The sequence below is a fragment of the Corvus hawaiiensis genome, chromosome 2 (assembly GCF_020740725.1).
Source record: "Corvus hawaiiensis isolate bCorHaw1 chromosome 2, bCorHaw1.pri.cur, whole genome shotgun sequence".
NCBI classification, from domain to species: Eukaryota; Metazoa; Chordata; class Aves; order Passeriformes; family Corvidae; genus Corvus; species Corvus hawaiiensis.
In genome coordinates this window covers 23,562,107-23,572,298 of record NC_063214.1, presented here as the reverse complement: position 1 = coordinate 23,572,298, position 10,192 = coordinate 23,562,107, and the positions used below count along the sequence as shown (strand labels likewise).

The window sequence follows — 10,192 nt, the reverse complement described above, 5'->3', positions numbered from 1 at the left end:
GAAGCTTGGTGAAGTGTTGAATCCTAAAATGGGTTAGCATGACAAAAACGTGGCAAGAAGCAGAAACTTGAAGGATTTTAGGCATGTCTGATTGTCATTTGTAATGCCATAGTGATTGCTTTTGCCATGGCCAGGCTGGCAACACCTTGGAAGATGCTGAGGTGACTTCTGGCAGAGGAGTGTCTGTTGAGGATCAGCCCATCTGTTTGGTTCAGTTTCAATAGGTCAGTAGAACAGATAATTTGATTTTTTTCTTTTCCTTTAGCCAGAACTGACTGAGTCTCCTACAGGCATTTCAGCTTGAATGTGTTATGGGTTGTGCTGTTGGAAAACGTGGTGTGTGGCAGTTTTGGGTGAGTCTCACACTTTCCTTCAGGTGGTGGAGCCTTATGGGTTTAAAACTTCTTAAATCAAAGCTGCTAGTAATGTTTCCCGACTTCCCTTACATTCAAATCACAGGGGTGCTTTTCTGTGTTGTTGATTTTAAGAAAAACCCTCAAAAAGTAATTTAAAGTGTTGTGCATGTAAAATACCATCTGATCATTTTGCATTGGCATGAATGGTTGCAAAAAGGTGGAGAGCTGTGCACTGTTGGTCCATTTGGAGTGTTTTGCTTTTTTTGTGTAGCCTTTTATTAACATTTGTCTGGAGCTTTGTATCTGCTTGGTAATGACAGATAATTTGTATAATGAGGAGTCTACTGGACATCAGAGTGACAGATCAGGGTGGGTTCTGCTGAAAAAATGAAGTGGGCAACTCCCAGGAGAGTGGCCAGAGGAGATGGCTGCCTAGGGGTGTTTCAGGGAGTACATGTAATGAGCTGATGAGTATGGCTCCAGTGTGTCTTTTCAGGGATATAGAAATGATGATGAGTAAGTGCTGAAAAGCAAAGCCCATGCACGCTTCTTTAAAAATAGAGTACACAATTTATTGTCTTGGTTCATTGTAACTTTGTTTTGAGTCATCTCAAAACAATGCTGTATCTCTGAGTGACATTTTATCCCTAGAAGAGGCCAAGTGATGTTCTATTAAACAACACTCAGAAATTTAAGACGTGTTTAGATTTGAAATCAGATCTCACCCACACATGGCAGATTGCTTTCTGTTTAATGTTTCATTGTGATTTTTGTCATTTGTGGGTACAAGAAGAGGCTGTAGATTTCTAGATATTTCTTGTGAAGATTTTGTACATCCTGTGACAGTTTATTATAGCTGGCCTATCTGTATTTTCTGAGCAAATCAGAAGGGGCTGGAAAAATCATAAAACACCGAAACAGTTGCTAGGGTAGGAGATGGAAATCTATAGCCTCTGAAAATGGAAAATGAAAAATTTCTGAGAGTGGAAAGCATTTGTCAGCCAAAATGGAGGACATCATTCAGCTTCACACTGAGTTGACAAAAACTGCTTACTTGAGACACCTACTGGATCTTGTTTCTCCCCCCTGCTCCTAATTACTTCTGTTTTAATTAACTGGCTGACTGAAATGGAATGGAGCTCCTTTAGCTTTACATGGAAGAAGCTGAGGGCTGTCCTGTGCTAACATGGAACACAGTCTTTTATTGCAATGCAAATCTTAGCAGAGGTGTGAAATGATGTGGATTTACCACAGATATTAATTTATCAGGAAAATTTGCTTCTGTGATTTTTTTTTTTTAAAGCTCAACACTGGATGCAATTTCTTTTGCCTGATTTGTCCAAACACCTTTGGCTCAAGTTTCCAGCCATTATTTTTCTAGAGAGTTGATGTGGAGGAGAGGAATCATGTGGGTTTTGCATTGCACAGACCATTGTGCTGCAGCTTCTGAGCATGATGTGGGATGGTTTTAGTCTGAGGTACACTCTGACACGCAGCCATATCCACTCCATGATTATGGCCCTTAGGTACCCCTTAGTGTCCTGGTGGTAGCAATGATATGTTCAGAATTAGTATTCTTCACAGAAAAGTGATCTGAAAACTTGCTTGTTCCCTGTAAGGTAGGAGGATAGCCCACAGATTTGACATGCTCAGGAGCATGTTCAGGTCCTTCCACTGCCTTGGTTATAATTTTGGCCCTCCCTGTTAGATGCCTCTGCTCCCAGAGGTGGAGGCAGAAGCTCAGTCATCACTGTGCTGTAGCCCTTTAACCCCTAGTACCAAAATAGCTCCTGCAGAACAAATATTTTCCTGCTCTTCTTTATAATCCATTGCATAGTCCATGGTATCTGTGTTCCACTGCCAAAGTCACTCAAGTCTATAAAAAATTCTGGGAAATGGCACCCTCTGCTACTCTAAGCATCTCCTAGGAGGTCTTAACCAGTAAATAGGGCTTTTTTGTAGACGGCTCAATGCAGTGTTGTACTGTGTGTGGCAGTCACTGAACCACCTCCAAAACATTTACCAAATTTTCCTCTGTGCAGGGCTGTCTCTTGACAGGAGTGTTCACCTTGGCCTCATGTTTTCTGGTCTCGCTCTGTGTCTGATGGGCCTGAAGAGCAGCAGACTGAAGTGGCTGTTCAGTAAGTGCTAGGCACTTGTCAGCTTTTGCTGTGCTGTATCTCATTAAGCACTACATGTCCACCCCCATCCCCACGCCTTTTCTTCTCCCTAAAACAAATGGGGCACCGCACAGTGTTCATACAGCTGGGCAATTATGTTCTCAAAAGCCTTCTGGCATCCCTCTCACCCTAGTGTTTGGTCAGCAGCAGTGGGAACTCAAGTGTCCTGCAGACCTGGCCTCTGTCACAGTGGAAACCCATGTGGTGCCTCCTCCTTCTGCTGGCCCACGCTGCTGCACAAGCACACACCTACCATGGGCCTGCAGCTGGGTCGTGCGGTGCTTCTCCCTAATCCATTTCCAGAGTGGGTGAAACCCGGTTTCCTATAGCTCTGTATTTAGTGGTTTGTTGTGCTGGGGCTGGGACAGAGCAGGTGCCAGCCAAGGTGGCTCCTGTGCCAGAGAGAAGCTGGTCAAGGGTTTAGAGAGTAAGTCTTCTGAGGAGCGGCTGAGGGAGCTGGGGTTGTTTAGCCTGGGGAAAAGGAAGCTTGGGGGAGGCCTTATCAGACTCTACAATCACCTGAAAGGAGGTTGTAGCCAGGTGGGGGTCAATCTCTTCTGGGCAACTAGTGGCAGGATGAGAGGATACAGCCTCAAGCTGCAGCAGGAGAGGTTTGGTTTGGACACCAGGAAGAATTTCTTCATGGAAAGGGTTGTCAAGCATTGGAATGTGCTGCCTAGGGAGGTGGTAGAGTTACCATCCTTGAAGGTGTTAAAGAAAACCTGGATGTGGCCACCACCTGGGTTTCAGGGGCAGGGGGGAGATGTGGCAACCTCATGGGTTGGCTCCCCTTTGTGCTGCAGAAAGTGCCAGCATCCTACTTCATGGCTACCTGTGTGTCAGGTGGATGGAGAGGGATGGAGCTTCTGGTGACCAGCTGGATACAGATACTGGCCTTGGGCAAACCCAAACCTTGCTCCACCACTTCAAAAAGTGCCCAGAAGCTGTTAGGTAGGCAAGCCTTTGAACTTTCCTTGCTGCCCAGCCCTCGGTGTGCTTGTTTGACCATGTCACTTTGCATATATATGAGGTGGCGTTTAGCCCTGAAAGTGTTTCCATAGCAAAGTACCTGCTGTTGGATCGATAAGATGGCACTGAAAAGTCATCAGGGAGTCAGTCACTGTGTCCCTATGTGCTGCTGGGAAGAGGCAGGGATGCAGAAGAGGCCAGGCTTAGAGGGAGAGGTTGTTGCTCCAGACAGCTTGGGTTTTGCTTGCCTGTGTGTTCAACAATCTGTCCTTCATTCAGACAAATGCCTGAATCTGTGTGTGGTTTCAAGCATTTATTTCCATAGTCATTGTGCTGTTATTTATTGATCATTATTCATACTTTTCCTTTCAGAATGCCTCAGTCAGAGAGGCAGAAATAACGCTGACATTACTAAACAATTTTAATGATTTGTAAACATTTGAACAAAAGTGTTTTCAAATAACTCTAAGGCTCCAAGCTGTTTCGACATTCCTGTGGCAGAAAAAACTGAATGACTGACACATTCTTGGAAATCAGGACTGTCCCACAAATGAACTACAGACAGCAAAATATTTGCAAAATACTTCCTTTCAGTCTTTCCAATAATTAATTTCAAAAGTGTCTAGTGCATTGCTTTATAAAACTGAACTGAACTCCATTAGAACTTTCAAAGGATTTTCTTAAGGATGCCATTGGTTTGGAAGCCTGTCAAGTTAATTTAGCAAAAGAACCAGAATGTCTACTTCTTGTGGCTTGGTCACTCAGCTTGGGTCTCCAGGGCTCAGGCAATGGGGCCTTACCACCACACCTGCTGTAGTTTAACCATATCAGTAAAGCTACAGTACTCAGCCAGCAGTTACCTACACCACAGGCTCTGCAACACCGCATGAATTTTGCTGCTGGATGCAGGGAAATAGTTCAGCAAAATGCTTTCAGAAAAGAAATGGAGCTTTGCCTCTTCATTTCCTTGTTTCCAGAAAATATCCACAGGGCTATTCTCATTTCTCTTGTTAGGAGACAGAAATGTTAAGTTTTTGATAAAAAAATACCTCTTATTGTACCCCAGGTTCATTCATCCTTTTGAGTATGTTGCTGAGGGAGACAACTCACATGCTTTAATTCAAAGCTTTTGCTGAATGACCACGGCTGCACACTATGTTATGTTAACAGGCTTTTCCCTGATACGGATGCCACTGGAAGTCCTGCCTACCACCATTTTCCAGCTACCAAAGCATCACCAGGGCTCAGAGTGCTGTCACCAGTTGTGGTCCACCAGTGGTGGGTATGAAATGTGTAAATTTTATGTATCAAGACTTGCAAGTTATTTCACAGCACCATCTGATTGCAAATCTTTCTTGCCTTTTCCCTCTGAAAGGTGGTTGTTCTGGTTGTTGGGATGTATATCAAAGACCACCTTGTCCAGCAGTCCCTGTCTTAATTAATGGAACTAGGACTGATGTGGGGTGAAACAGAACAGGACTGAACAAGGATAGTAGCTTTCTCTAAATACATTTATTTTTCTGATAAACTAGAAAAGGTTGAGGGAGCTGGGATCATTAGCATTGCCTATTGAACGTGATTCCTTTGATGTACACAGAGTAGCACTAATCTAGCCAAGGATCAGACAAAGGGTCTTTCCCCAGTGGAACAACAACCCCATTAATTAACACCGCTGATGCCGAGGTTGTGGGCTCATCTAACCTCCTGTGAGATACCCAGCTCTATGAATAGTCTCATTGTGGTTCTTTTCCCCCACCCCACTACCTTTTAACAGAGGATAATGACATAGGTTAGATACTTTGGTACGAGATTGCCAGTATGCACGATTAAGATTGTATAGTGGTTGATTTGGTTTCTCTAGATTTGAATAATTCACATCTATTTTATTTTCTTCATATGAAAGCTCAAGTGGATATTGGCTGGAGCACACCAAAAAAAATATTTGGGTATTACTTAAGAAAATGAATGACATTGCAAAACTCCAGCAATTTTAGCTGGAATTAAATATTTTCATTGTTCACACTTCTGTCCCCTTTTAAAAAAACTCTGGGTTTTTTGTATTGTGGAGAACTGGTGAACAAACTCCTCAGCGTAAAACCACAAATGTTTTCCATGAGGAGGAATAAAATCAGATGGTTTTAGGGAAAGCAGCTGAAAAAGCCTCTCAGACCAACTTTTTCCTTTCTTCTGATGAGAATCCAGGCCATAAGCCAAAAGTACTGTTTGTTCTCAGGCTAAATATAAGACCCAAGAGGGCAGCTGCTTTTGGACCTTATAACCATACTCTACTTCTGGGTAGCCTGGAGCGTTTCTGCATGGGGCTGAGGGCAGGAGATGCGCTGCTCTGGGCTCTGCAGTGCCTCCATCATGGCAGGAGGAGCAGGCATGCTGGAAAGGTTGAGCCATGCCCTGCACTTTCCTTGTTCATCTCAGCAGAGAGAAAGGCTTCTCAATGTGTTAAGTAAACAAGGTGCTGTGGGCTGAATCCCACTAGCTTGCAAAGAAAAAGGAAACAAGGGGGAAGTGAGGGTCTATTATAAATGTATGTTTATTTAATTTATCCCTACATGTGTTAGCTTCTTCTTTTTTGTCCTAGGGAAACACATGGGAAGGGGTGAGAGAATCAGCATGAGGTCCTGCCCGCCTGATATCATGGCTGGAGCACTTGCTGCTGCCCCTTGCACTTCCTTGGCATCCACCTGGGGAGCTGAGAGAAGAGGATTGATTCAGCTGCAGCCACGTCTCTTTTGAGGGGGAAAACCAGGCTGGGAAAAGGGGAGTGAAAGGAGCGTGGGGCTGGCAGAGGGGGCTGTGCCTCCAAAACCAAGGAGCTCGCGGCACCACTCCCAGCAGCTAATTGGGGCATCACCTCCAGTGCCCAACCGTGCCAGCTTTGAAGTTGTTTTTTGTCCCTGCTCTGCAATTAGTGCTCAGCATTGACGCTGCTTTGGGTCCTGCTCTCCTCTCACAACAGCTGCTATTGTGAAGGGACAAGCTGTAGAAAGAGGTTTAGGTTTGTTGATCAGTGAGAGGGTGCCCTAACAACCACTGTGTCTTTTTTTTCCAACTCAGTGACAGTGATAAACTTGATTACCAGGTGAGGGTTTTTTTTTCTGAATAGAGACAGGGAAGTATTGGTATATTTATACTTTGGCATTCTTCAGTGAATTATTTGTATAGCTTTCATTACCCATGGTCCAGCAGGATTAACTAATTAAATGGTTACAGTGAGAAGAATGTCATATCTTCCTCTGCAGGAAACATGAAAAGAAGCTGGCTTCTGAAACTGGTGACATTAATGGTATCTCCTTATAAATATGTTTTTGGGAACAGGGAGAAAGGGAAAAATCACAGAGGGAGAAGAAGCATTTGAGTTAAGTGACACTACTGGCTCCAACCCTACTGGCTAGAAATTGGTCACAAGGGACTTCAGGCTTGAAATTAGTAAAATCATTCGAAGATGAAAGTTCTGGATCAGTCTCTCAATTTTAAAATGGAATGTACCAAGTTATTGAAAAGATTGTGCAGCAGAGGAAGAAAATTCTTAATAATAAACAAGACATGCCCTCAGATAACCCTGAACTAGCATGTCCAAAGGGATTGGAAAGGCGATTATGTCACCATTCACATTTCCCTTATTATTAGACCCATGCTCTAGTGCAAAAGGGATGTAGGAGCCACAGAGGAAGCCCTTTCTTCTCCCCACAACAGATAGATAGTGCAGGATGTATGGTGAAGTAAGAAGCTGTTCAGTGCTCTGGTGGAGGGATGGTGCACCCCGTTTGTGTCCTTAGGTTTAATCTCTGGATTTAGAGCTGAACAGGAATTTTCCTACAAGCCAGGTGAGCAGTGCTTCCCTCCTGCCCTCAGCTTTGGGGAAGGCATGGTCCAGTTCTAAGGTCAATGTGGAAGCTCCCTGTGGTAGCCTCCTTCTACCATCAGCAGAGAGAAACATGCATTTTGGGGGGGTAACTCATCTAAATATATTACATATTTACTTTGGGCTGAGACAAAGTCTGCTCCGAAGATGCATATCCCTTCTTGTTGCCCACACTGGGAATTGAGATGGGTAGTTACATGTCAGAGGAATCCTTTTGTCCTGAGGACAGGGTATGGCAAAGAGAAAAAAGGAGTTTTTTCTCAGAACAGCTGCTCTGATGAGTTCCCAGGGAAACAAGCATTTGTTTAAGATGGAAGGAATTAAGTTCTTCAAATCATCAGTTTCCTTGGCCATTCAAAACTTTCATCAGCTCTCACCTCATCAGTCCCTCTCTTTGATGGATGTCAGGGAGAGCTTTACCACCAAGCTTTGTGGAAGGAGAACTGAGCTAACATGAAAGTAGTTTGTTGTGTGTGTGTGCCTGCATGTGGTTAGCAGTGCAAAACAAGACTACAAGGCCTGCAGCTTTTCTGAGATATGCTCATTTACATCAAGATGTGCTACCCAATTACTACAGGGTCCTTTCATAGCACTTTCCTTTTTTGATTGTGGTGGATCTTACACATGTGAACGTTTATGTGTGTGTACGTGATGTGCATGTGTAAGCCTTTACTGTGGTATGGGAAGAGGAAATGTATTGTTTGCCCATTTAAAGAGGAGAGTGTTGGGGGTTTTCTTTCTCATAGGAAATAATCATGCTTTGTAAGCACATTTCTTGTAAGTAGGTATGGTTGAAATGTTTATATTTCACTTTCAAGAAGTAAACTACTCTGAATATAATACCAGTTATACAACACTTGCATGACTGCATTATCATTTGAACTGATGTGGAAACTATTTTAAAAATCATCTTTGCTTTCTGGTGCAATAACTTTCTTTCTGACATACCTGAGAGATAGAAGAGTCTGTTCTCACATTGGTGAGGTTGAAAGTAACTGAAGTGGAAACAAGGATATTATTTATATCTCAATTACAGTACTGAGACAGAATTATGAATTAAAGCATTCTGGAAGCCTCCAGGGGTATTTCATTGCCTCTTTGTTTTAGTCCCCTTTCTCTTCTGGAATAGCAGTAAGCTGTATTGTGAGGAAGCTGGCAGGAACTGGCCTCAGTCAACCATTAGTTTAGATGTGAATTTGTGAATCAGAGGCACAGACTGGCATTTTGCTCACTTCTGTTTGGAGACAAGGCAGTGAATGTAGGATAATCTCCTGAGTGACACTGTATGGGCCCATATGGTCAAGTGTGGGTGATTGTGCTTCTGCCCAGCGGTAGATGTGTCATCTACCAGAAGGCATTTCCTTATTTTAGTATGTTCTGTTCTGTGCAGTACAGCCTGCTGAGGTAGGAAGGAATAACTTGCCTTTATAATCTATCTATATCTGTGAATGAACTCTATCCTGAAGCTGTTGAGGTGGAAGTCATTTCCCCAGAGAAGTGACTCTCTAGACTTTGCTAGCTGACAGCTCCATCCACTGTGTCTGTATGCATCCGTACTGGATCATGGGGGCTCAGCCTGGTGAAGGGTGGGTGGAGGGGGAGAAAAGCAGTTTTCGCCCCAGATCAACTGGTACATTAAAACAAAAGATCAGCCTTGATTTATAGCCACAGTCACCACTGGTTACAACCCTTGTTGTTAGCAGAAGAGTTACATTCAGCCCCTACAATTTGACATTAGAAGCAGATTTATTTCTTCACCTGATTTTTGTGTGGAAGTAAGGTGGAAAACCACACATATCTCCTAGAAGCAGCCCTTTGGTTGAGCATGGCTGAGCCATCTCACCTGGAGCACACATCAGCAATTCTTAAACTGTGTGGCTTTTCACCTGTCAGGAAGATGTGGTCTCTCCTGCAGCAGCTTTACTTTCAGCCACCCTGGGCAGCAGTGGCAGTGTCACCCCTCTCCCAGGCATGCTGCCTAGGGTATTTTCCACACAAAAATCCATGTGACTGAGGGAGGTCTGAGCTCCTGTTCAGCTCTTTGTCAAAAAGGAGGGAACCTAAGCTTAAAACAGAGTGTCTGGAGAGTTATGCAGCTTGAAGAAACAAATCCTGAACACCTGCTGAGGTGGGATGTTGCTGCTATTCTGAAGCATGACTCTGTCTGGTGCCCCTCTACACCCATGTTGAGGTTCTTCTGCTTGGAGTGAGCTTCTCATGTCAGCTCTCCTTCAAAAACCCCCTCCCTCTTCCTTGAATTAAGATTCAGGATGAGAAAACATGTCCCTTTCCTCCAGAGAGATCTTTTCTAAGAAATTATTCTTTTTGTTATCTTGGTCTGTCTGGTCTTTCTCATAATTGGCTTGGCTAAGGCAGCCTGTTCTCCACCATTGTCATTCTGATAATAAAATGCAATTATCAGATTTAAGTTGCGTTATGCCTTTACTGGAGTTTTACACTTCGATCTGGAAGTCAAATCACAAAGCAAACATTGCAGAGAAGGTTATAATAACACTCTGGGGATTTCAGTTTGGCACAGACCTATTTCTGCTGCTCATCACAAGATCATCTAATTTCCCAATGTCCACGTATAATCGCATCAAATGGATTTCACTGTTTTGATTGCTTTTGAAACAACACAGCCATTGTGTAACAATCTGGGTGTGTGTGAACTAACGCTCCTTGAGCACTCGAAGCAGGGAGCAGAAAAAGAGAAGGCATCAGAAACTAGTTTGGTGAAGCCTTCTGTGGTTTAACCAGCAGAGCTGCATGTAGGGAGCAATGAGCTCCATTGTGAGCACTGGAAA

The 10,192-nt window shown here is 43.7% G+C and overlaps 1 long non-coding RNA gene across 1 annotated transcript; it reads left to right on the top strand.

The window, feature by feature from the left end:
* The first annotated feature begins 281 nt into the window (after positions 1–281).
* Positions 282–8,404, top strand: LOC125321634. The gene is made up of 3 exons (XR_007201613.1): positions 282–353; positions 4,676–4,783; positions 6,102–8,404. It is a non-coding gene; the product is annotated as an uncharacterized LOC125321634 (long non-coding RNA).
* The last annotated feature ends 1,788 nt before the right edge of the window (positions 8,405–10,192 follow it).